Source organism: Orcinus orca, chromosome 4 (assembly GCF_937001465.1).
Source record: "Orcinus orca chromosome 4, mOrcOrc1.1, whole genome shotgun sequence".
In the NCBI taxonomy this organism is placed as follows: Eukaryota; Metazoa; Chordata; class Mammalia; order Artiodactyla; family Delphinidae; genus Orcinus; species Orcinus orca.
This window is the reverse complement of record NC_064562.1, coordinates 33,962,404-33,989,203: the sequence shown is the minus strand read 5'-3', so window position 1 is coordinate 33,989,203 and position 26,800 is coordinate 33,962,404. Positions and strand designations below refer to the sequence as shown.

At 43.3% G+C, this 26,800-nt stretch overlaps 1 protein-coding gene across 6 annotated transcripts in view; it reads right to left on the bottom strand.

Annotated features, from left to right (window-relative positions):
- Positions 1–26,800, bottom strand: part of TRIM2 (tripartite motif containing 2) — a 171,925-nt gene that overhangs the window by 87,169 nt on the left and 57,956 nt on the right. For 2 of the 6 annotated variants that reach the window (XM_033403494.2, XM_033403504.2), the window contains exon 1: positions 14,892–15,028. The exons of 3 other annotated variants lie outside the window; for them this stretch is intronic. The gene's annotated coding sequence lies outside the window, so the exon portion shown is untranslated. Of the gene's footprint in view, positions 1–14,891; positions 15,029–21,693; positions 21,829–26,800 lie in introns of those variants that run through there. One more of the 6 variants, XM_049709073.1, reaches the window with a different exon arrangement.

Genomic DNA, 26,800 nt, shown 5'->3' with positions numbered 1-26,800 from the left:
AGTGGTTGAGAGTCCGCCTGCCGATGCAGGGGATATGGGTTCGTGCCCCGGTTCGCGAAGGTCCCACATGCTGCAGAGCGGCTGGGCCTGTGAGCCGTGGCCACTAAACCTGCACGTCCGGAGCCTGTGCTCCGCAACGGGAGAGGCCACAGCAGTGAGAGCCCTGTGTACCGCAAAAAAAAAAAAAAAAAAATTATATTAAATAAACTAACAATCACAGCCATTTATTCATTAAGTACTTACTATGCGCCAGGCACTATTCTTTACACTGTTAATTTAATCCTCACAACTCTATGAGGCAGACATTGCTATTCCCATTTTACAGATGCACAAACTGACTTCAAGTGCCTCAGAAATTTGCTTCTCAGAATCACACAGCTATTGGGATTAACATATACACACTACTATATGTAAAACATATAATCAACAAGGACCTACTGTATAGCACAGGGAACTCTACTCAACACTCTGTAATGGCCTATATGGGAAAAGAATCTGAAAAGAGATAGATATATGTGTATGTATAACTGAATCACTTTGCTGTACACCTGAAACTAACACAACATTGTAACTCAATTATACTCCAATATAAAATAGAAATTTTAAAAAACCATAAAGCAACCAGGACTAAAATAAAAATTCTTTTTAGTACTTAAAAAAAAGAATCACACAGCTATTAACTATTGATCAGGCGATTCAAACCTAAATCTTTCTCACTTGAAAATCAACCTTGAGCCCTGAAAAGACAAGTAAGAGCTATACAACAGAAAGATGGAGCAAGCATTCCAGGCAGAGGAAACCTCAAGGCATGCATGTGTGGACCACCAAGCAGTTTGGAATGATCAGAGAGGGAGGCACAAGGCTTGGGTGGGAGAGATGAGGGTGCAGAGGCAGTCAGAGGCCAGGCCACGGCGGACCTCGCTTTGTAGGCTGAAGGGTGTGAACTTTAACTTGGAACCCGCGAGAGCCATCGAAGACTTATACATGAAAGGCTGGAGGAGACAGACACATGCGCGCCAAGGTGTGGTGAGCGGGGAAAGACTGCTGGCAGAATCTCACTAATCCAGCGAGTCTCGGTGGTGACCACGCTCGGAATTCTCTTCCTAGAAGAATTAGTAAGACGATGCTCAGACAGCCTAGGTGAGAGGGCAGTGATGGCATCTCTCGTAGAAAAGTGGACTCCATAGCAGAGGGCTCTGTGTGCCTGGGGGGGGATGGGTCGGTGGGAGGGGGTGGATTGGAGAGAGAAGGTGCTGATGAGTTGAGTTCAAGTTTGGACTGTTGGGTTCACAGTTCTAGTCTCAGAAGAAAGGTCTGGGTAGGAAACAGAGGTTTGGGCTATTGATCTGGGCAGGAAAGGAAATCATCATAATAAGCATGGACTATTAACCAGGTACAGTCCATAATGCTTTCCATGTATTTTCTCTGTAATCCTTTCAACAACCATATGAAATAGATATTGTTATTACACCCATTTTACAGACTATGGCTCCAACTAAGCCACGAGGACATTAAATGACCTGCCAAGGGCCACACTATTAGTAAAGGACCCATACACCACACCTCAATTTCTCACACATTTGTGAATGTGATCCACAATAGAAACACGTTTTACATTGCCGTCCAGTCCAGAAATGTGTATTTCACTGAAACAAAAGTTGCCTGAGACCACACTTAGCCCCCTGCTGCCTTCTATTCTATTCCATTTTTTAAATAGGCTGCTGGCAGCCCACAACTTGATTCACAACCTGCTTGTGGAACCCACAGTTTGAGAACGGCTGTCCAACCCCTCCTACCTCCCTTGCCTGAACTCGGTGACAGTGGTGGGACCTCAAAGGTGAGGAGAGAGGTGAGCGACATCATAGACCACAGGAGGGAACTTCACTGCAGGGTGATTTAAGCCAAAAGTATAACAGGATGAGAAGTGAATCTCTTTTGCCAAATTTCACCCTGAGGACCTGTCTGTGGAAGCTAGCCCTTCGGCAGTGAGCTGTTCACTGCCTGTCACACGCATTTATGGGGATGGAAGCCTTTTTTGCTGCCAAGTGTTTGCACTGTATGGTTCAGGAAAAGATGCAGATGCACTTTGGAGAATATTGAAGTTGTTAGTTCTAAAATTGCTACAGTTTTCCGTGGCAGCAGAATGTGGGCTCACAGCCCAAAGCAAACCAAATTCCTGCAGACAGTAACTGCAATAGGAAACAATACCTCCAAGGCGGAAGTTATGGAATATGGCAGTCAACATCTTGCTCAGCAGGAAATGATTCTGCTGGCAGGACTTTAGGAATCCACCGCCAAAATATATCATAGACCCTGAACGTATGCACTCTCCCTGCTGCCTCGTAGGAAGAGGGGAGATGTTCCTTTTCACTAGAATTGACCTGTTCTGAGTGGCCTCCGGGGTCTCACTCCCTCAGTTAACCCTTCCTTCCTCTTTAGCGCCACCATTTTCTCCTATAACATAACTTCCCTCCCTTCTGACTTCAAATACACGCTAGTTTCCTCTCCAAAAGCCCCTCGGCACGTAGGAATGTTGGGGGAGCTGCAACTGCTCTCCATGTTGGTAGTGGTGGTGGTTACACGACTGTGCGCACGGTCAAAACTCAGAGAACTGAACACCAGAAAGGGTGAATTTTACGATTTGTAAACGGTATCTTTAAGAAAACATGACTTCAGAATAACCCCCCCCTTTCTGAATCCTGCCACCCTATGGTTACGTCCTCTTTTTTCCTTCCTCCCTTTCCCCACACTTGCTCTCCCCATGGTCTTCATTTGAGCTAAAACTCAAGTCTTCCCCCAGGTCACCACCCCAACTGCTTCCACCCCCAGTTCTCTTCCTATTCCCTTCCCACCCTCTCTAGCTCCTGAAACTGCCACTAGAAACTCTTTTAATTCAGAACTTCGCTATCCCCCCTCTACCTCTTTAAACGCTGCGGCTCTGACATCCTAGCAATCCTGACTCTGGGAATTTGCCAAAATTCCAAGCCCACTGCCTTCCCCTTCTGTATTCTCTCCCTCGGAGATCTCGCCCACTCTTGTGGATTAGAGGACAGCTTGAGTGCCTCTGACTCCCAAACCTATGTCTACAGAGAGGACAGCTGGCTCAGGCTCCCAGTGACCCAGTGGCCATCTCCACTCTGTCACTGCCTCAAATTCAGCACGTGCAGATGCCTTTGCCAGCTGCCCTCACTGGTGTGGATGACTTCACCGTTGGTCTTTCTCCCAGGCCAGAAACCCTGGGATTCCAGACACAGTCATCGAGATCAAAGCAGGTAGCACAGCGGAAATGCTCTTGTGAACTGCCGTGTTCTAGACTGATTATCATTTCTACTCCTGAAATCTTTTCAACTACTCCTTTGAAATGTCTGTAGATTTCACCTATTTTTTTCTCCATCCTCTGCTGCCAGCCTACAGCTCCCTCCCTTCCCTCCAGTGTACTCTGTATTCTGTTGTTTGTCTATCTTTACTGAAACAACCTTTCCCCCTCTTACTCTGCAGCTCAGGACTCTTTAAACGCTCCTGTCATGGGCTGAATTATGTCCCCCCGCCCCGCCCCGGAAAAACAAAGATGTGTTGAAGTCCCCCAGTGCCTCAGAAAGAGCCTTAGTTAGAAACAGGTCTTCACAGAGGTGATCAAGTGAAAATGAGGTCATGAGGGTGAACCCTAATGCAATATGACTGGTGTCCTTATAAAAAAAAAAAGGAAATTTGGATACAGAGAAGGAAGATGACATGAAGAAACAGGGAAAAGACCATCTACAAGCCAAGGAATGCCTGAAGCCACCGGAAGCTAGGAGAGAGGCATAGAACAACTTCTTCCCAGCCCTCAAAAGGAGCCAACTCTGCCTACACATGTTACGGGCGAAAACATCACTCCATGTTTCTCCGTTTGGCCCTAAAGATCTCTGATCTGGTCCCATCTTCCCCATTCAACCGTAATTCCCACGACTTCCCTACTTAGACCTTCTGGTCAGTCCCTCCTCCAATCAGATGTGTCTCCCTCTAATCTATATCTGGCAATGGCTCTCCGCCTTTACTTGGGATGTCCCCAACAGCCTATTATACCCCACGCACTTCTTTCTCCCATCTAAACCTCGCACATTCTTTAAGCTCAAACTTCAGTCCCTCTTCCTCCATTACACTGTCACTATTGTTTTCTCTCCCTTCTCTGAACTGTCAATGTACTAATCGTCTGTATCCTATGAATTGACAACTGATCGTGTCTCGTTCACATAGTTCCTTAATGGTTTCTTGTGTAATAGTCTCGGGTCTTGAGTTAAATTTTAAGTCCCCATTGGAAACCACTTTTCCGAACACCTTTGGAAAAGTGGTTTCCAATTTGTTTTCTCAGTAAAACATCCTATCGTCCAGAGCTTCCCACAATTCTTGTATTATTTTACACATAACATCCGATCAAATATTACTGACCATCATTTGGGTTAGCGAGAAGGACATCCCAGCTGTGATTCCTAACTCTTCCTTTCCTGGAAAAGTCACTGGACTTCCCGGAGCCTTACTTTCCTCACCTCTAAAATGTTACTTCTCAGAGTCATTGTAAAGATAAGTGGAACCATTTATGTGAAAGTGATTTTTAAAAGGTAAAGATTTGCTCAAATGTGAGATTAAATCATTATTATCACCTCAGTGGCAAGTTAGCTGACCTAGTTAGCTGCCTTGCTGAAGAAATTATGGGTTTGAGTCAAAGTGAGCTGGTTCTTCTAGATTCGTGCCACCTGGGCCAATAAATTTCACGACTAATAGAGTGGGAAGAAGGATGGAGAAAACCGCAAAGCACATCCAGTAGGTCGGCAGGGTTATCTTCATAAATAAAAGATAGATAGCGTGCAGTCACCTCAATCTACCTGAAGGCATGCAATACCCCAGGCTCTCAGAAGACACAACTGACAGTCCCTGATACCATCAGCTCTGGTGCAATAAATCTGCACGTAATATATTATGCTGAAGTCAACAGGTTTAATGTTTTGTTCTGGTTTTATTTGGTGATTTAATTCTACTGGTTTTATGACTGAAAACTAAACAAGAACTGCTAAATATGCCTGAAATACAAAAAGCAAGTCAACCTCTGTCAATTTAGAATCTCAATATGGTTCATCCCATGAGCATATCGAATCAAAGAAGAGCCAAGCTCTCTCCAATTTCCAAAGAAGACAAGCTTTAGTGGTATATGGAGTTGATGTGTTTGGTAAGTATTCACATCCCGAAACCACCAAACTTTCCCCAGCCATATGAATTTAGACTTGTTGTTTCTCTCAATTTAAATGTCGCTTTTTTAAAAGGGGTTAAATTAACTTTTTTTCTTTTACTTCACTTTGGTACTTGTTCCAAAAACTTTAAAGCCTGGCCAATGATTTTGAGTGAATTAACCCATCCGTCTTAAGTTGTGGATGCCAAATACAGCCTGCATGTTAAGAATGTTAAGTGTTGTAGCAGTTTTTATGTGTAGAATTCAGAAAGCTGAGCCTTGGGTCTCTACGTCCTGGAAGATACATCTAGGAGACAAGCAGGAGGTCTGAGTGTCTCCACTGGGATTGACTCCCTCCCTCTGGTCTGCTGGTGACCTCCTGTCCCCACAGACCACCTATGGACAGATTCTAGCTCAACAGCTGAATAATGCAGACTGAAGACTAAAGGACTCGTAGAGAGACCTGGCAGCACTTCGGTGAATGTCTTTACCCAAGGGACCTGATGAAGAGGAAATGGTTTGGGAAAAATATCTAAGAAAAGAAATCTATTCAGTTCTATTTAGATTTAGTTCTAGCATGGAGCATCCTGTATGGAATAAGCCCCGAACATGCTAAGAATATCTTGCCCTGCATTACAAATTGAAAACCAGCTCCCATGCAGATGGAATTCAGAATTTTATAACTCAACAAATCTAGCCCCCTCCCATTACAGAAACTGCTTTTAACTATTCAAAGCAAATTCTTAATTATTCTTGACATGTAAAGGCTTTTTTAGAAAGTAGTATGAATTTGATCTGTGATAGATGCTTATTAAAAATTCAGAAGCTTTGTTTAAGCATTTCCTCAAACAAAAGCCTTATAGAGGAAATCCCAGACAGATCCTATTGTTTTTTTTTCTTTTAATGACATTGTGTTAAAAATGAATAAAACATATCTTCTTCTGTGGGGTCTGTAGCTGAAGCAGAGACATTAGAATAAATGTCACAGGAAAAAGGAACGCTTGCACAGACACCCCCTCACACTCCCACCTCTTCCCATTTCAGGCTCCTAGAACTTTCCACGTTGTTTTGATGGGTGGCTTGCAGCTTCGAGTGGGTTTTTGAGCCTTCGGGCATCAATTACTTTGTACTTCAGGTTTCTGGATTGAGACGTTTGGGGAGGGAGGGGATGAAAGACAGTCAAAAGGTAATTGCTACTTGATGGCTGAAAGCAGACAAAAACAGCACGAAGACCCCAGTTAGCCTCTGCTCATCCTTCCTCTAAGCAAATGGCACCCCGTCACATTACTTCCTTGTACAACATGACTGTGTGACTTCCAGGTGACCTGGGGCAAAAGACAGCATGTGTCATCTAAGGCTCTTTTGTTGCAGAGTAGGTGGCACAACAGATTTACGGGCGTTGCTTCCCTAAAATGGAAATAGCTTTGTAAAACAAGACTTCTTTTCCGTGACACCAGGTATCTGGAGACCAGGTTCTGTAGCTAGTTGTTAAGTTTGGCTCTGATTAGTGTCCTCATTATTGGCTAAGATTCAGAAGAGAAAGGCACCTAAGTTTTGCCATTTCTGCTCTGCAGCCATCAAGACGCAAACACTCAGCCCTTTCGAGTACCTTTCTAGCGTCCTCCCTTGGGTGACTTCTGATTGGTCACACTAAAAGAAGAAAGGTATCCAGGATACGTGCTCATGTTTCATAAGAGGTTCACTTTTACAATCTCCTTCCTCGACTAATCTGGCAATTAGTTTGCCTTTCATAAGCAGAATCCAATGCAGGAAGATCCAAATAGACATTTCTCCAAAGAAGACGTACAGATGGCCAAAATGCACATGAAAAGCTGCTCAACATCACTAATTATTAGTGAAATGCAAGTCAAAACTACAATGAGGTATCACCTCACACCAGTTAGAATGGCCGTCATCAAAAAAGTCTACGAACAATAAATGCTGGAGAGGGTGTGGAGAAAAGGGAACCCTCCTACAATGCTGGTGGGAATGTAAATTAGTACAACTACTATGGAGAATAGTAGGGAGGTTCCTTAAAAAACTAAAGATAGAGCTACTATATGATCCAGCAATCCCACTCCTGGGCATATATCCAGATAAAACTATAACATGAAAAGATACATGCACCCCAATGTTCATTTCAGCACTATTCACAATAGCCAAGACATGGAAGCAACCTAAATCTCCATTGACATAGGAATGGATAAAGAAGGTGTGGTACATATATATATAATGGAATATCACTCAGCCATAAAAAAGAATGAAATAATGCCATTTGCAGCAACATGGATGGACCTAGAGATTATCATACTAAGTGAAGTCAGACAGAGAAAGACAAGTATCTTATGATATCACTTATTTGTGGAATCTGAAAAAAAATGATACAAATGAATTTATTTACAAAGCACAAACAGACTCACAGACTTAGAAAACAAACTTATGATTACCAAAGGCAAAAAGTGGGGGGAGGGATAAATTAGGAGTTTGGGATTAACATATACATACTACTATATAGATAAACAACAAGGACCTACCATATAGCACAGGGAACTCTACTCAGTATTCTGTAATAACCTATAAGGGAAAATAATCTGAAAAAGAATGGATATATATGTATGTATAACTGAATCACTTTGCTGTACACCTGAAACTGACAAAATATTGTAAATGAACTATACTCCAATATAAAAATTTAAAAAATAAATAAAAAAACAATGCAGGAGGTAAGCAGAGGGAGCCCTGGACATATGCTGAACAATACTGGAGAGCCAGCTGCCCCAAATCTGCAAGGAGGTGATTCACTCACCAATACCGAACAGATGACTGTGCACCTGCGCTGCCGCTAAAGCAAACTGTGCCACGTGAAAAGGTGCTCATCATTATTAATTATTAGAAAAATGCAAATCAAAACTACAATGAGGTACCACCTCACACCAGTCAGAATGGCCATCATTAAAAAGTCTACAGGGAATTCCCTGGCAGCCCAGTGGTTAAGACTCCACGCTTTCACTGTCGAGGGGCCAGGTTTGATCCCTGGTCAGGGAACTAAGATCCCATAAGCCGTGTGCCATGGCCAAAAAAATTTTTTTTAATTAAAAAATAAATTTAAAAAAGACTACAAATAACAAATGCTGGAAAAGGTGTGGAGAAAAGGAACCTTCCTACACTGTTGGTGGGAATGTAAGTTGGTACAGCCACTATGGAAAACAGCGTGGCGGTTCCTCAGAAAACAAAAACTAGAATTACCATATGATCCAGCAATCCCACTCCTGGGCATATATACAGACAAAACTATAATTCAAAAAGATACATGCAGGGCTTCCCTGGTGGCACAGTGGTTAAGAATCCACCTGCCAATACAGGGGACACGGGTTCGAACCCTGGTCTGGGAAGATCCCACATGCCGCGGAGCAACTAAGCCCACGTGCCACAACTACTGAAGCCCACATGCCACAACTACTGAAGCCCACGCACCTAGAGCCCATGCTCTGCAACAGTAGAAGCCACCGCAACGAGAAGCCCGTGCACTGCAACAAAGAGTAGCCCCCGCTCGTCACACTAGAGGAGTCCCATGTGCAGCAACAAAGACCCAATGCAGCCAAAAATAAAATAAATAAAATAAATTTATTTTAAAAAAAGATACATGCACCCCCATGTTCATGGCAGCACCCCCATGTTCATGGCAGCACTCCCATGTTCATGGCAGCACTATTCACAATAGCCAAGACATGGAAACAACCTAAATGCCCATCAATAGATAAATGGATAAAGAAGATGTGGTACATATATACAATGGAATACGGCACAGCCATAAAAAAGAATGAAATAATGCCATGTGCAGCAACATAGATGCAACTAGAAATTACCATACTAAGTGAAGTAAGTCAGAAAGACAAATTTCATATGATATTACTTATATGTGGAATCTAAAATATGACACAAATGAACCTATCTATGAAACAGAAATGGAATCTGGACATAGAGAACAGACTGGTAGTTGCCAAAGGGGAGGGGGTTGGAGGAGGGATGGAGTGGGAGGGTGAGGTTAGCAGAAGTAAGCTTTTATATATAGAATGGATAAACAACAAGGTCGTACTGTATAGCACAGGAAACTATATTCAATATCCTATGATAAACCATAATGAAAAGAATATTAAAAAAAGAATGTATATATATATATGTATAACTGAATCACTTTGCTATACAACAGAAATTAACACAACATTGTAAATCAACTATACTTCAATTAAAAAAATATTAAAACTAAAGCAAAGCGTGCTGTTAACCTTGAACTACACAAAAAGGGAAGGGGTCGGAACTGACCCCAAGCTTCCCTTCTTTTGAGTCCTGCAAGTTCCTGCCCTTTCTCTTCCCCATCCTGCGCCTCCAGTTCACTATCTTCATTCCCAGCAGAATTATAACTAAGGCAGCCTGCCCAGCTACAAAGACAGCTGTGCACCCTCCCATTGTGTCCAATAGTGAGGATATCCAGACAAGCTAACAAGATGCAAATCCCCTGCAATGTGGCTAATGCCTTTTTTATCCCTAAGCAAAGGCCCAGAAAATTCATTCTTTTAGGTGGTTTTATAATATAGCTTTGACACCATTGTCAAATGTGCAACACTAATTTAAATAACTTGCATGTGTTCAGCAAAAGAGACAGTTCTGTCTTTGTTTAATCTGAGAGGTTATTTTCATGATTAAGGAGACCTGATCTCATCCTCTTAATTAAGGCAAATCTCAAGGATAGCTATGCCCCCATTATGGGTAATTTTGATGCTAGCCTGGTCACTGTCGAACTGCTTGGTGGCTGGGGAAGGAATATTATAGGAATAGAGCCTGTACCGAATAGGAGTCTCCGGGATAGGTAGAAAGTGTCACTTTGTCTGGGTCGTGGTGAAGAGCCAAGAACACACTTTCTGCTGCCAAAGGAATCAACTCTCAGGTCAAGGGGCCATCATGATTCCCTCAGCAATCTGAGCTGAACTACAGAGGGGGCTCCTACCACAGCCCTAGACCTGGTTTCCTAGGTAAGGAAATCAGAGAACAGGTGGGAGAAAGATGCTCGCTAATGTCTAAAGGTACCACCAAGGCTTGAAAATCCCTTCAAGGTTTATGCTCTGCCTTTTACACTACTGTACTTTTCAGATCATAAAGCAGGGGGTTTGAAACATAATATTTGTTCAATAAATCGTCTTGATGGCAGACTGGGCTGGAAACACAGCTTTCCTTTCTTCTACCTGATTGGACAGAACACTCTAAAACAAAACTGGGTCTAATCTTTCACATTTTTGGTCTTCAGTCGGATCTCTCTTTTCAAGAGTCTTAATCTGAGAACCTTTCCATGTTGTTTGCTTCCTGGTCCTCACAATCGGCATCCCTGAAGGTCAGCGATGAGAGTCCTAAAATGCTAGCTCTGATCCTAATAGGAAAGAAGCAGGTCAGCCAGACTTTATGCCTCTCTCCATACTTTGGTTTAAATCAATTACTATATGTAAACTAAAAAAGACATCCCTCCGGGCTTCCCTGGTGGCACAGTGGTTGAGAGTCCGCCTGCTGATGCAGGGGACACGGGTTCGTGGCCCGGTCCGGGAAGATCCCACGTGCCGCGGAGTGGCTGGTCTGGTGAGCCATGGCCGCTGAGCCAGCACGTCCGGAGCCTGTGCTCCGCAGCGGGAGAGGCCACAACAGTGAGAGGCCCGCGTACCGCAAAAAAAAAAAAAAAAAGACATCCCTCCAACAGCAGACATTCTGAAACCTGAAAAACATTTCTAATAAGGAGACGGTGATTTAGAAAGCTAAGCAACTCCCAGAACTCCAATTGCCTCCAGCATATTTGTACAAACTGCTCTGGTTCCAGAAGTCTGCATGTTGATTCATTTTACTGCAGTCGGGTTGGAAGAGAACCAATTTCACAACTTCTATTTGGGACCTTCTAAATTGTCATAAATTAATAAAGATGCTGACCTATACGGTGTTTTTGTCTGACTCAAGGACACGTCCTAAGCTTCCTGGCCAGCCCTTCTGCCTAAATAAATTTCATCTAGACATCCAGTATGTTATGAAAAAGAAGAAGGTATTGTAAATTCTAGGGAGAGGACATTTCTGTTCAAGGATTAAGATGAGATTCAAAGGCAGGATATGCAAAAATAATAGTTTTACATAGGAAGGAATCAGTATTCATTAAGGCAAAATATTTGCCAACAAGAGCTCAAATTCTGAGGTTGAATTTCCACTAAACTCTTTCTTTTCTATAAGTTTATTTCTTTTATTTATTTTTGGCTGCACCGTGTCTTCGTTGCTGCGCGCAGGCTTTCTCTAGTTGCGGCGAGCAGGGGCTACTCTTCGTTGCGATGTGCCTGTTTCTCACTGCGGTGGCCTCTCTTGTTGCAGAGCATGGGCTCTAGGCACGCAGGCTTCAGTAGCTGTAGCACTGGGCTCAGTAGTTGTGGCTCTCGGGCTCTAGAGCGCAAGCTCAGTAGTTGTGGCGCACAGGCTCAGTTGCTCCACAACACAGGGGATCTTCCCAGACCAGGGCTCGAACCCATGTCCCCTGCATTGGCAGGTGAATTCTTAACCACTGCACCACCAGGGAAGCCCTCCACTAAACTCTTAAAAAATACATAAAAGCTGAGTGGCTGGTAAACAGTTGGTTTAGTCTCACTAGGTTTATTCCTCTTCATTTCCCCTCCAGCTACTTATCTCAAAGGTTGCATTTACCAGTTCTTCTAAGAACAAATACTAACCATATCAAAGACCTACCATTCTCTTCCAGAGAAAATAAACTAAACTCTCAGATAAGTTGCAGTGACTTTTTCAGACCTGCCAACTGGCAGGTCAGTCTTAAGGTCTGATATCTAAGAGCATAAGAAATCATGCTGGAGACGGAGTATGCCAGTGACTCAGCCTTGACTCAGGGTTTGTAAGATAACAGTCTCAGAGAAGCCACTCAAACAGATATTCGGGAAAGTATTATATTTTTCTTATGAAACCCCGAAGGAAAACCGTCACCGTTCCTATCTGCATCATTAGCAGCAGAAGCATACTGCCAACACCTGCCAGCATAAACCTTTAGAGCCTGTATAAATCAAGCTAAGATTGTCTCTTGCGAATTTATAATCCAAGATGGATTTTGGTGTAAACCAAGCAGTGTCATTTTTAGTGCAGTAATGAGAGAAGAAGAACATGTTATCTTCCCAGATTTTAGAATTTCAGTATGGCGCTTTGAAAGGTTTTTTCAGCATTGCTGTATTACCAGATTGGGTTATCTCTGTTGAGCAGGCCAAATTCTCACCAAGCAGTGGCTGGAGAGGTGGTGAGTTACTGCTGCTCAGAAAAGGCCAAATAAACAGATCCCGTCCGAGCCCCAAGGTAAATATCCAGCCTCTTTCTAGAGGAAGCAGTGGACAGAAACTCCAGTGGCAGAATTCAACCCTAGGACAGACCAAAGAAAAGGCCAGAGTGTGTGCTCTTAATTCTCAGGGAGACTCCTTAACCCACTTATATTCAGTGTCTTATATGCGAAGTTCTTTCTTTTTTTTTTCTCTTTTTTAATTTATTTATTTATTTATTTATTTAATTTGGCCGCACTGTGTCTTCGTTGCTGCGCGCGGGCTTTCTCTAGTTGCGGCTAGTGTGAGCTACTCTTCTTTGCGGTGCGCAGGCTTCTCATTGTGGTGGCTTCTCTTGTTGCGGAGCATGGGCTCTAGGCAGGTGGGCTTCAGTAGTTGTGGCGAACGGGCTCTAGAGCACAGCCTCAGTAGTTGTGGCGAATGGGCTTAGCTGCTCCATGGCATGTGGGATCTTCCCAGCCCAGGGCTGGAACCCGTGTCCCCTGCACTTGCAGACGGATTATTAACGACTGCGCCACCAGGGAAGCCCGCGAAGTTCTTTCCATTTGTGTTTCCATATGAAGCAGAAGTAAGCTGACCAGACAATCAGGAAACCATGCAAGTCAACATTAAAATGATGATGCAAGAAAAAGAATTCAAGATGTAGGTGCCATATTTGCTTTTGAAAGATACAACGGAATTTCCAATGGAGGATTTAATAGACAAAGAGTTTTCCAGGGAAATAAAGGCAGGATTTGGAAAAATGTTCTGAGAATACTGATAAGGGGACACTGTCATCTAAACAAAGTTGACTCTAAAAGGTAATTATATCCTAGATTCCATGATCCAAAAGAGTGGCATGGTATGTACCTAAGTAAGAGTATAGAAAATGGTAGGGAAAAAAAGGAAGGGTCCAGGGAAAAGAATGTGCAAATATGGGGGTGATCTGGTGCTATCCTCTTGTACCCAGTCCAGAATATGAATTATCTCACCATGAAGACATTTCATTAGTGTTGGTGGCCATGCCCGACTCAACCAAATCTGTTTATCCTAAGGGTGGAGGGAGGTAGAGTTTTTGCTTGTTTTTTTATAATTGATCCTTAATTGCTAGATATACTTAGGTTTGAAGAGGAAGGAACAAAGTAATGTGCATAATAAAGAATTCAATCAAATCCCTTGCATCTTTGGTTAAGGTTGTGGTAACCCAAGGATTCTGAGTCATTCCTGCTCTTTTGTTTCTTTCCACCGAAAGGCAGGTACTAGGTCTGCAGGGTTGAAATCACGTGGCAAACTGAGACTGGAGGTCAAGAGAGCAGGGTGGTAGTGAAACAAGCACATTACCTCTTCCACCACCACCCCCCCCCCCCGTAAAGGACTCGGAAATACAAGGAGCTGCGCAACAAGCCCATAACTGTATTCTAAAATGACTGATGGAAAAGTTACACTCCATTTTTAGAAGAAAATAGGCTAAAAACTGTCTCGTCGGGGAAAAAAGGCATTGGTGAGCATACCTACCACCCTAGGGGCTCAGCCACTCTTTGGATGGCTGGAACTCTAGGTGCTTTAAAATCAACCATTTCAAAAGCGGTTGAATCTAAAGCTGTCCCTGTTCATAAATTAAGGTTCCTGAATTCTGAGGGGAGGGGAGGGGTGAAGACCCAGTTGCCTGTGGGGTTGGATTACAGGTGGGAACCAATTTAAAGTTCATAGAAAGCTTGGGATCTGACAGGCACTTCACGCGACAAATGTTCCTCTCCACTCCCAGCCTCTTACCTAATTTGTATGCAGCATGCAGTTTTCAACATGGGGCATGCCTTTTCATAATATATCAAACCAAAAAGCCCTGAAAACCCTCAAAAATCAACATCTCTCTCCTCTAAGAACTTGGGCAGAGGATCTGAGTAGAGGCTGATTAGGAAGGAAATCGGTTTCAGTAGTTGGTTGTAGGGAAACGACCGAAATGTAAAGAGACAGAGAGAAGGAAACCCATCTTTTCAACAATTATTACACCTACTGCTTTAAGGTTGAAGAATATCTTTTCTTTTCTTTTCCCCTCAGTTGCAAAATGACGAGAAAAGCGTTTCTTCCGAAGCTCGGCGCACACTTTTCGGGACTGGCGGAGAGTCCCCGCCCCAGGAGAGCGAGGCAGGCGCGCGGCTAGCGGCCGGTCCCTGGCTCCCCATCATGCACACCCCCGCCCCACCGACTAGGACACGGAAGCGGAGCCTCCGGTGGCTCCGCACACCTCGGTCCACGCAAACCTTGCCCAGAGGGGAGGCTCCAGGAGGCCGGGTCGGGCCCACCTGCGCAGCCGCGCACGCACAGCCCGGGCCGCGGCCCAGCAACAACCGACTTACTAAGCGACGGCGACCCGCTCGGCGACAGAAGAGGCGCGCACTGCCCGCGGCGGGTGAAGCCGCGGCACCGCCCGGCGCTCTCGGACTCTATGCTGAAGCCACGAAAACCCACGAGCCGAGGGAGAGCCGCCTCCCGGCTGGATCCCGAAGAGCCTCAACTCGGTGTCCTCGCTTCCAAGAGGCGCTCGGATCGGTCACTTCCATCCTGTGCTCAGGCCCAGGGCTGAGACATCTGTTTTCCATCAACCGCGCGACCGCGGCAAATCCTGGATTACGCACTGCCCAGCGCCCGCCGCGTTTCCGGCCCCCGGCGCGGCCGCTAATCTCCGCACACGCAGCAGGCAGAGCACACGCAACGCGGCGCCCGGTTCCTGACTGCTTTTCGCGCGCGCTGACTGCGGGCTCCCGCGGCCCGCCGCGGCGGAGGACCAATCGCGGTCCCCGGGCAGAAGGGTGGGCGCGGTTCTCAGAGCTACTCCAGAACACGCGTCCTCCCCCCAGCCCTGTAAACACGCTGCAAAGTCTGTGCCTTCGGGGGAATGACTTCAGTTTGCCCTGGCTACAAAGGGCCAGTCTCCAGGACAGAATGGCTCATTACTCAGAGCAATCACAACTCCTGAAAGTGAGAGAGGAAAAAAATCTCTGCGTTTACTTTCAGTGAATTCTGACAATGAGTCAACGAGGACACAATCGTCACCGAAAATGAGGAGAAATTACTGCGTCTCAAGGTCTTATATTTTACACCGTAAAACAGGTTAGGGTAGAGAGTCTCCCCCCCCCCCTCCCCTTCCTTCCGCCTGGAAACATTTGCGTGTACCAGGCACTAGGCTGTGAAAAGAAAGTTGGAAAAAGCCTCAAGTCTCTACTCTCAAGTGCCTTACTAGTAGCGGGGCGGGGGGGCGGGGAGAGAGAAAGGGGGTGGAAACCAACAATTGCAGTGCATTGTGAAATTGCTGTAATAGTCTACGCTCAGAGGGTTACTGGCACCCAGAAGCAGGTTTTGAATCATGCTGGAAATCAAGGAAGGCTTTCCAGAAGAGGCTGCGTTTGAGTTTTGAAGACTGAGCAGGCATCAGGTAGAATGAAGACAGGTAGGAGGAGATCTGAACGTCTGTATGTCAGCGGAAAGCGGGCGAAAGGTGCAAAGGTGAGAGATGGGGTTACCCAGGGTGGCAAGCAGTCAGACCATAAAGATCTTATCAGTTAAACTCCAGGATTTGACCTTTGTTTGGAAGCTATGAGGCCCCTCTGAAGAAGTTTAAAGCATATAAGTGAGTTGATTAGATTTGTGTTTCAGAAAGATCGCTGTGGAAGGCATCTGGAAGGGAGTGGAGGTGGGTCTGGGCTGGACAGAAAAGACTCCGGAGATGGGTGAGAGGTGTAACCTTTAGTATTTGATGGCCCGTCACAAGGTGGGGAGCAGAGTTGTAGGCTGTCACTCAGGTTTCTGACAGTGGGCAATGGGGTAGATTCAGCAAGAGACAAATGAAAAAGGGAGAACAAGTGGCATCTGAGAAATGACGAGTGTGGTTTAAGAGTTTCTAGTTTCTGTGGGCTATCCAAATGCAAATGTCCTAGCAGACAACACTGCCACATGGATCTATAAGGTATTTGGGGGTGTTACGGGCTAAAAACATAAATTAAGCAGTTGCCCACCTATAATAGAAGAAGATAAATACGGGGCTAAAGGATATTCACACTTGCTAGGACTGCCATAACAAAGTACCACAAACTGGGTGACTCCAACAACAGAAATTTATTGTCTCACAGTTCTAGAGGCTGGATATCCAAGATCAGTGTGTCAATGGGGCCATGCTCCCCCGAGGGCGCCAGGGAAGGATCTGTGCCAGGACTCTCTCCTGGCTTCTAGTAGTTTCTTGGCTCGTGGCAGCAGTACGTCAATCACATGGCTTTCTCCCTGTGTGAGCGTCTGGGTCCAAATGTCCCCTTTCTCTAAGAACACCAGTGATAACTCGATTAGAGGCCACCCCACTCCAGTATGATCTCATTTTAACTAATTACATCTGCCCTTATCTCTACTTCCTGTTTGGAAATTACCCTATTTGCATATAAAGTCACATTCTGAGGTACTGGCTGTTAGGATTTCAACATACGGATTTTAGGGGGACACAATTTAACCCCTAACATTCACACTGTGAATTCACAGCAGGATTGAAGGGACTTCCCCAGGGGTCCAGTGGTTAAGACTTCACCTTCCGATGCAGGGGGTGCAGGTTTGATCCCTGATCGGGGAGCTAAGATCCCACATGCCTCCTGGCCAAAAAACCAAAACATAAAACAGAAGCAATATTGTAACAAATTCAATAAAGACTAAAAAAAGAGCAGGATTGAGTTTGGAGATGTGGAGAAACACTAGTTTTAAGTGGACAAAGAGAGCAGCTCTGGGTGGAAAGTGAGAGAAAAATGATTAGAAAGGTACAAGAGGGGTGACCTACAAACCGTGAAGAGAAATGTTTAAGAGAGGAATGATTAATATTGCCAGATGCTTACAAAGTCAGGCAAGACAGCGCTAGAAATTGCCATTGCCTTTGGCAGTGTGGTAGTCATTGGAGAACTGTCAGAACACATGAACTTCAAAGGGCTTGTTTAGCTCCAATATTTTGTGACTTTAATATCGCTGTCCAGGGACTTCCCTGGCGGTCCAGTGGTTAAGACTCCGCGCTTCCAACGCAGGGGGCATGGGTTCAATCCCTGGTCGGGGAACTAAGATCCTGCATGCCTCTCGGCATGGCCAAAAAAAATAAACATTAAAATAAAACAATAAAATAAAGTCATTGTCCAGCAAACTCCCTGAGAAGTGGAGGGGGTGAGTGAACATTTGTTTGACTCGTCTCCTACAACCAACCTGCTTTCTCAGCCTCCTTTGCAGTTAGGGCTCGAAACTGCGGCCTAGGCTCTGGCAGTCAGGAGGATAGATGCCAGGCTTCGGTCTGGAGGAAAGCAATATGGGAAATCAGACTCTAAGGAAGCTGCTTTCCGTGAGGTGGTGGAGTCTGGTAGAAGGGGATGGAGGCCCAGAGGCAGCAGGGGCGAAGGTCCTAGGTGCCTGTGCCCGGAGGAGCAGTACTGGGGCTCATCCTGGAACCACCCTGTGATACCATCCAGGCATTGTTCTCAGTGGGGTAGCCTCCAAACTTTCAAGAAATGCAAGTCTCTGGATTTCTTGAAGATTCTCTGAGTCATGTAATATTCTTTTGTAAAAAAACCCCAAGCCCACAACTGCTTTTATTGAGATATAATTCACATAGTATAAAATTCATCCATTTAAAGTGGACAACCCATATATATAAAATAGATAACCAACAAGGACCTACTGTATAGCAAAGGCAACTATACGCAGTATCTTGTAATAACCTATAAGACAAACAAATCTTTTAAAAAAAGATATATATATATGTATAACTGAACCTCTTTGTTGTACACCTGAAATTAACACATTATAAATCATACTTCAATAAAAAAAATCTTCAAAAAAAACCAAAGTGTACAATCCAGTGGCTTGTAGTATGTTCACAAGGTAGTGCAACCATCACCACTATCTAATTCCAGAACATTCTCATCACCCTGAAGAGAAACTTCACACACACCAGCTGCTCACTCCCCATTTCCCCCTCCTCCCAGCCCCTGGCAACCACTAATCTACTTGGTGTCTCTGTGAATTTGCCTATTCTGGACATTTCATATAAATGGAAACATACACCACGTGGCCTTCTGTGTCTGGCTTCTTTCACTGAGCAACATTTTTTTAAGATTTATCCATGTTGTAGCACATATCCGTACAGCCTTCCTTGTATTGCCAAATAGTATTTCATTGTCTAGTAGGATATACTATATTTTGTTTACCCGTTCATCAGCGGATTGCTTTCACCTTTTGGCTAGTATGAATAATGCTGCTATGAACATTTGTGTACAAGCTTTTGTCCGAAATATATTTTCATTTCTCTTGGGTATATATCTAGGAGGAGGATTACTGGGTCATGTGGTAGTTCTATGTTTAAAAATGTGAGGAACTGCCAGACTGTTTTCCAAAGCAGTTACATCATTTTACATTACCACTAGCAATATTATATTAGGGTTCCAATTTCCCACTGGGTATAAAGTGGTATCTCATTGTGGTTTTTATTGGCATTTCCCAAAGGCTAATAATGTTGAATATCTTTTCATGTGCTTTTTGACCATTTGTGTATCTTCTTTGAAAAAATGTCTATTAAAATCCTTTACCCATTAAAAAAATTTTTTTAATTGTGGTTAAAAATACATAAAATTTACCGCTTTAGCCATTTCGAAGTGTACAGTTCAGTGACATTAAGTACATTCATTCACATTGTTGTGCAATCATCACTTTTTTGCAGTACGCGGGCCTCTCACTGTTGTGGCCTCTCCTCTCCGGTTGCGGAGCACAGGCTCCGGACGCGCAGGCTCAGTGGCCATGGCTCACGGGCCCAGCCGCTCCGCGGCATACGGGATCTTCCCAGACCAGGGCACGAACCCGTGTCCCCTGCATCGGAAGGCGGACTCTCAACCACTGCGCCACCAGGGAAGCCCTCTTTGCCCATTTTTGTCTTGTTATTTATTTATTTATTTTTGGCTGCGTGGGGTCTTCATTGCTGCACGCGGGCTTTCTCTAGTTGCGGCGAGCGGGGGGCTACTCTCTGTTGCGGTGCACAGGCTTCTCATTGCGGTGGCTTCTCTTGTTGCAGAGCACAGGCTCTAGACGTGCGGGCTTCGGTAGTGTGGCACGCGGGCTCTAGAGTGCAGGCTCACTAGTTGTGGTGCATGGGCTTAGTTGCTCCACGGCATGTGGAATCTTCGCAGACCAGGGCTCAAACCCATGTCCCCTGCATTGGCAGGCGGATTCTTAACCACTGCGCCACCAGGGAAGTCCCTTTAATTGTCTTTTTAAATTTATTTTTTAATTTTTATATTCTGGAAACAAGTCCCTTATTGGAATATGACTTGAGAATATTTTCTTAAATTCTGTAAGTTGTTCTTTCACTTTCTTGATGGTGTTTTAATATTCTTTAACAACTTCCTTTTATGCTCAAACTAACTAGTGTTGACAATAGCTAAGAACATTGACAGATGTGCTGGGTTCTCTTAAATACCATCTTTTTCTGTCTTTTTTTTTTTTTCTATAACAACCTGTCTCACATCACACATTCTATCCAATATTGCCTTAGAATTTTGTTTTTTGGTTTTTTCCTAAAGCTTTTCCTATTCTATCTGAATCCCACCCCATGATATTGTGATTTATAATAAATACATATTTGGTCTTCGTTCCATTTCTGGCACAGAGCTCCTAAAATTCTTGGAATTTCCTAAGTGATGAGACCCTTAAGAATGTCTTTTTTTACGTTAATGAGGTGACTTTTGGACCACACCTAAGGATGGGGGCTGGTTGCCAGGAGAACCAACATTGTCATTTGAAGGTTGGAATGTTCAGTCCACACCTTGACCTCTGGGGAGGAAGAGGGACTGGAGGTTGAATCAAACGCCAATGGCTAATGATTTAGTCAGTCGTGCCTATGTAATAAAGCCTCCATAAGAACTCAGAAGGACACAGTTCTGAGAGCCAGGTTGGGGAACACATGGAGATCTGGGGAGAGTGGTGCGCCTGGAGACAGCATAGAAACTCCTCACCCTTTCCCCACACCTTGCCCTGTGCATCTCTTCCATCTGTCTGTTCCTGAGTTATAGCCTTTCGTAATAAACTGGTGATCGAGCAAGAAAAATGTTTCTCTGAGTTCTGTGGGCTGCTGCTCTAGCCAATTAATCGAGCCCAAGGAGGGGGTCGTTGAAACCTCTTGTCTGTAGCTGGTGGATCAGAAGCATAGGTGACAACCTGGACTTGTGGTTCTGAGGGGTTCCACCCCTCAGAAGGGGGTGGAAGGGGGGGGAATGTGTGTGGGGGTGTAGTCTTGTGCGACCAAACCTTTAACCTGTGGAGTCTGATGCTCTCTCGAGGTAGCAGTGTCAGTATTGAGCTGAATTGTAGGACACCCTGCTGGTGTTGCAGAGAATTGCTTGGTGGTGTCGGGGGACCCAGCCCCCATACAAACATTGAAAATTGTGCTCAGAACCCTTTTACACCCACATCTTACATTTCCTGGGCACCGACCCAAAGTATCAATGTCCACAATTATGAGCATAACTTCCAGCAGCTCTTCCATTTATTTTCCACCTCTATCCAGACCCCTGCAGACCCCTGCAGCCCTGTGCAGTGACCCCCCCCACCCCTCCCCTCCACTCCCCCCTTTCCTGTTACAGTGCCGTATATTCATGCAGGATCTAATGAATGAGATCAATGTCCTATTTAATCTTTGGATTATTTTCAGTGCCCAGGACAAGGCTCTGCAAAAATTTGGAGCACAATAAACGCAAGTTCCATGGAACCAAATCTTGTGCCTTATTTCCTTATGTTTTTTTATTCTAAAATTATATTTATGCAGTCCTTGATTTTAAACTTTTCTCTTAATGACCACCTTTGGGGGATTAGGGCCTGAAATGGGCAGCAGGGCAAATCTATGATGTTCAATTTATGACTGGAGGAGTGGAATTCTTTGGGGAATTCACCTCTGAGTTTGTGAAATGGTGAAAGAAGGCAAAGCTTTACAGATGAAGTTCTCAGGACCCAGAGAGGAGCTAAAGAGTAGTATTGAGGGCATTGCAGGTCTAAGGTGAAGTTATTTCCTGGCAGATTCTTCTGGGGGGTTGGGCTTCATGACTACCACTGCTCAGTGCTTTGGGGCTACTTAGTCTTTGTAGCCATCTCTGATCTCACCTTCTGCTCCTGGGCCTGTACAGCAGTCTGCAACTCTTCTGAGCAGGTGCTAACTGCAGGGCACCTGTTGGAAATAGCTGGAAAGAGCCCATGTTCATTCAGTCATAGGTCCATACACAGAAATCTGTCGCATTTCTATACACCAACAATGAAAGATCAGAAAGAGAAATTAAGGAAACCATCCCATTTACCATCACATCAAAAAGAATAAAATAGCTAGGAATAAACCTACCTAAGGAGGCAAAAGATCTGTACTCTGAACATTTAGGATGTTGATGAAAGAAACTGAAGGTTACACAAAGAGATGGAAAGATACATCACGTTCTTGGGTTGGAAGAATCAATATTGTCAAAATGACTATACTACCCAAGACAATCTACAGATTCAATGCAATCCTTATCAAATTACCAATGGCATTTTTCACAGAACTAAAACAAAAAATTTCAAAATTTGTATGGAGACACAAAAGACCCCAAACAGCCAAAGCAATCTTGCAAAAGAAAATCAGAGCTGGAGGAATAAGTCTTCCTGACTTCAGACTATAATATAAAGCTACAGTAATCAAAACAGTATGGTATTGACACAAAAACAGACTTATAGATCAATGGAGCAGGATAGAAAGCCCAGAAATAAATCCACGCACCTGTGGTCAATTAATCTATGACAAAGAGGGCAAGAATATAAAATGGAGAAAAGACAGTCTCTTCATTAAGTGGGTGCTGGGAAAACTGGACAGCTACATGTAAAAGAATGAAATTAGAACACTCTCTAACACAATACACATTCAGTTATAGGTTCAACTGTCTATTAAGCACACACCTTATACAAGGCACTGCTCTGGGCACAGAGAGGAACAAGATACATTTCCTATAATCAGGAGTTGGGTGACGAATAGGGGGTCAAGACAAGCACAATTAACTATCATCCAAAGCAGAATGGACCTCCAATAAAAGAGGCATAAAAGCTGTTTTGAGAATTCAAGGGAAGAAAAAAATCACCCACTTTTTCAAGTAGAAGGAAAGGCTTTATGGAAGGTGGGGAAGGAGAGCTAGGCTTTTGCTTAGATACTCAGGACCTCTAAATCATAATCCCTGTTCTCCAGTAGTTCCCAAACCAGTTGGGATGAACATCATACATACAGCAGCTCCAATTCAAGACCATATATGTTAAGATCAGTATGAAAGAGTCATAGAAAAGCTAGAGGTTATTTCCTATTAGTGTAACCACGAAATACTTTATGGAAGGGTGGACTTGGGCCCTAAAAGATAGAAAGGTTTTATTAAGAAAGGTTTTATTAAAATGCATATTTCGGACAAAAAGCCATTAAATGCTCTAGAAAATTTGGAAAACCCAGCAAAGTATAAAGAATAAAATAGATCATCTATAGACCCACTACCTACAGACGAATACATTGCCAGACATATGCTTAATAAATATTTGCAATATGAATAAATATCATTACAATTTATTATCTCTATTTTTTCTCATGCATATTTTTATTACATACATAATTTTGGAAAATGCTTTTTTAAAACATATTTATAATATGAAAATTTATATCAGTAAAATTATTTGAAAACACAATTTTAAACAGCTGAAGAATATTCCATTAATTAATACGTCATTTATGCAGCCAATTTTCCAAGAGTTCACATTTAGATTGTTTCTAAATTTCCAATTATTATAAATTAAACTTCAGTGAAATTGTTAAACACACACCTTTGTCCACACCTCTGTATTCTCAGCATAGATTCCTGTAAGTGGAATTATCCCATCAAGGTGTATTAATATTTCTGGGGCTCTCAAGAGAGTAAAACATTGCGCAATTACTTTCTAGAAATGTTGTAACACTTTACATTCCCATTAGCAATGTGTGCCATGAGACACACACCCTCACCAGCAGTATCATTTTAAAATATTTGCTAATCTGATAAGGAGAAAACAGTAACTCATTGTTTTTAAATTTTGTATTTATTTGATCACTAGTGATGTGGAACATTTTGAATATGCTCCCTTCCATGAATATTTTCTTCATGTTGCCAGTTCATATGTTTACATCAAGTGTTGTAAGTGAAATATTTTGGTGGGGGGAACTTGGAAAGACGCTGCTGTTCTCTCAGCTAGTCTTGGTGTTCTCATGGCTTTCTTTGTGTGAGCATCCTGCCACGGCAGGTAAGTGTGATCTTATTTTTTGAAGATACAGTCTCATTCCTTCATTTTCCTCTGTCTCCCCTTCCCTCTCCCACACACAGCACAGCCAGCTACATACTTCATCTGGTGCACAAAGAAACTGGTCTGTTGCAACCCTGGAGAAAAAATTGATGGCATCAGAATTACTGAGACAAAATATCCAGATTGTCAAGGGCCATTTAGTCACAGTGACTCTTTTTAAGTGCTGATTTCAGAGCGTGACCAACCTGCTCTTATGCCTTAAGATTAGCCTCCACAGTGCTCCCTCCTGACTCCCTCAGTTCCAACTGCACTGCACTTTCCTGCTTCCTGGTGCCTGCTCCTGCTGAGCCTGGTGTGGCCTTGTCTATATCTTCCCCAGTCCACAGCCTGCCTGTCCCTGATTATGATGCTCAAATGGTGGCCCTTGGAGGAGGATAATCTTTTCCTCTGAATCCCATAGCATAGCACGGTGTCTTTTAAAGAATCTCCAGTCTTCTAGGTATTCTGGTTCTTTGTGCATGCAATCATCTCCTTCATTACTTTATATAAACTCCTGGAGGCATCTACTTGAGTAGGGTCTATGTCTTCTTTATGTCTGGATTCCCATAGTACAGCTAGCAGGAATCCAAAAATGTTTTACATATTAAAAAATTCAATGTCATTTAACAGAAACACTAGGGGGAAAAAAAGACCTACTTTGAAAGGGAAAACAAAGCTTAATTTTTCTTTTTCTTTTTAGGCTGCGCAGCACGTGGGGTTTTAGTTCCCCAACCAGGGATCCAACCCACACCCCCTGTGTTGGAAGTGCGCAGTCTTAACCACTGGACTGCCAGGGAAGTCCCAACAAAGCTTAATTTTAATTGCAGTGACTCTGGTAACGTTATGGACTGAGTTGTGCCCTCCCTAAAATTCATATGTTGAAGCCCTTACCCCCATTTATTTCAGGGATATTTGGAGACAGGGCCTTTAGGGAAGTAATTAAGGTTAAATGAAGTCATAAGGTATGGCCCTAATCCAATAGGATTAGTGTCCTTATAAGAAGAGGAAGGGACACCAGAGATTTCTCTCTCTCCACATGCAGAGCGAAAAGACCATGTGAGGACACAGTGAGAAGGCTGTTATCTGCTAACCAGGAAGAGGGCTCGCATCAGAACCCACCCATGTGGGCACCTTGATCTTGAACTTCCAGCCACCAGAACTGTGAGAAAATACATTTCTGTTGTTTAAGCTACCCAGCCTACGGTGTTCTGTGATGTCACCCTGAGCAGACTAACACAGTGGTGAGATATTTGGTAGAAATGGAAGAAAGTCAGTCTAAATAAAGGAATATTAATAACTCAATAAAAGAACTCACAGAATCTCATGTTGAGACTTTGGCAGGGGGTGGGGGTAGAAGCTAAAGGGAGAATTGGGAAACATGGCTCCTTTTGTCTTGTCATGGAAGGTCCTCATCCTGCAGCCACTTCAGTCCTCTGTGGCAGAGGAATAAAAACTGATAAAAATTACAACTGGAGTCCAGGAACTAAGAAATTGAATGGGGCTAAATAATTAATTTTAGATCGAATATAAAGTCAGCAGAGGGAAATAAGCACTAAAATAATATTTTACAACAATTGGGAAATTGATAAGGAAATTGCAACTGGCTTCCATTAGAGTAAGAGCATACTTTCTTATAATGTTTTCTTGAAATGATCATATATTGATCTTCTTGGGCTGATCCATTAGCCATGGAAAGATGTACCTGAGTCTTTAGGGACATTGCTGAATAGAGGCATCAGGCCATATCAGAACCCAGTACCTCAAAACCAAATATTAAGGAAGAACACATTAGAAAGCAAAGACAGAAAGAGAACAACTCTCTCTGGGGTCATAATCATTTTTCTCAAGTCCTTGCCAAAAATTCATTCATCATAACTCTGACTATTTTAAATTTGTGTCATACTTTTGAAGTTTCAAAGAAAAAACCTTTCTTGGACAAAACAAAAACAATAGAAACAGGCAAAGGACTTTTTTAGAACTGTATTTCTTAGGAATGTTGTGGTTTAATGTCTATTCAATTCTCGTATTAGAGATGAGAAAAAAAGGAATCAAGAAACTGTTTATTGTAAAATCTCCTTTTATCCAACATGTGGAGAAAACATGGTGATGACTGAGTCATTTTCTTATTCTTTACAATGGATTCCAATGTATTCTATCCCTAACTTCCAAAAGGTTATATTTAAAGTTTTTTTTTTTTTTTAATGTATTTATTTGGCTGCGACGGGTCTTAATTGTGGCCTGCAGAATCTTTCGTTGCGGTGCTTGGGCTTCTCTCTAGTTGTGGTGCACGGGCTCTAGAGCACAGGCTCAGTAGTTGTAGCGCACAGGCTTAGTTGCTCCGTGGCATGTGTGATCTTAGTTCCCTGACCAGGGATCAAACCTGTGTTCCCTGCATTGGCAGGCAGATTCTTAACCACTGGACCACCAGGGAAGTCCCTGATAGTTTTTTTTTAATAAATTTTAATTTAAAAATTTTTAGAATTGCAGTACAAGTGATTTACAAAGTTGTGTTAGTTTCAGGTGTACAGCAAAGTGATACAGTTATATATATTCTTTTTCAGATTCTCTTCCATTATAGGTTATTAAAAGAGATTGAATATAGTTCCCTGTGCTATACAATAGGTCCTTGTTGTTTACCTATTTTACACATAGTAGTGTGTAAATAAACTTTTATTAAGTATAAATTACAAACAGAAAAGTGCATAAGTTCTAAGGCAATAGCTTCATGAATTATCACAAGGATAATTCATCCTTGTGATAACAGGGTAAACACCATTCAGATCAAGAAATAGAACATTACCAGCACCTCAGATGCTCCCACCGAAATGTAGTTTTGAGGCAGACATGTATTTTATTTTCATAAAAATAATATTATTAATTTGGATTAACTGACAAA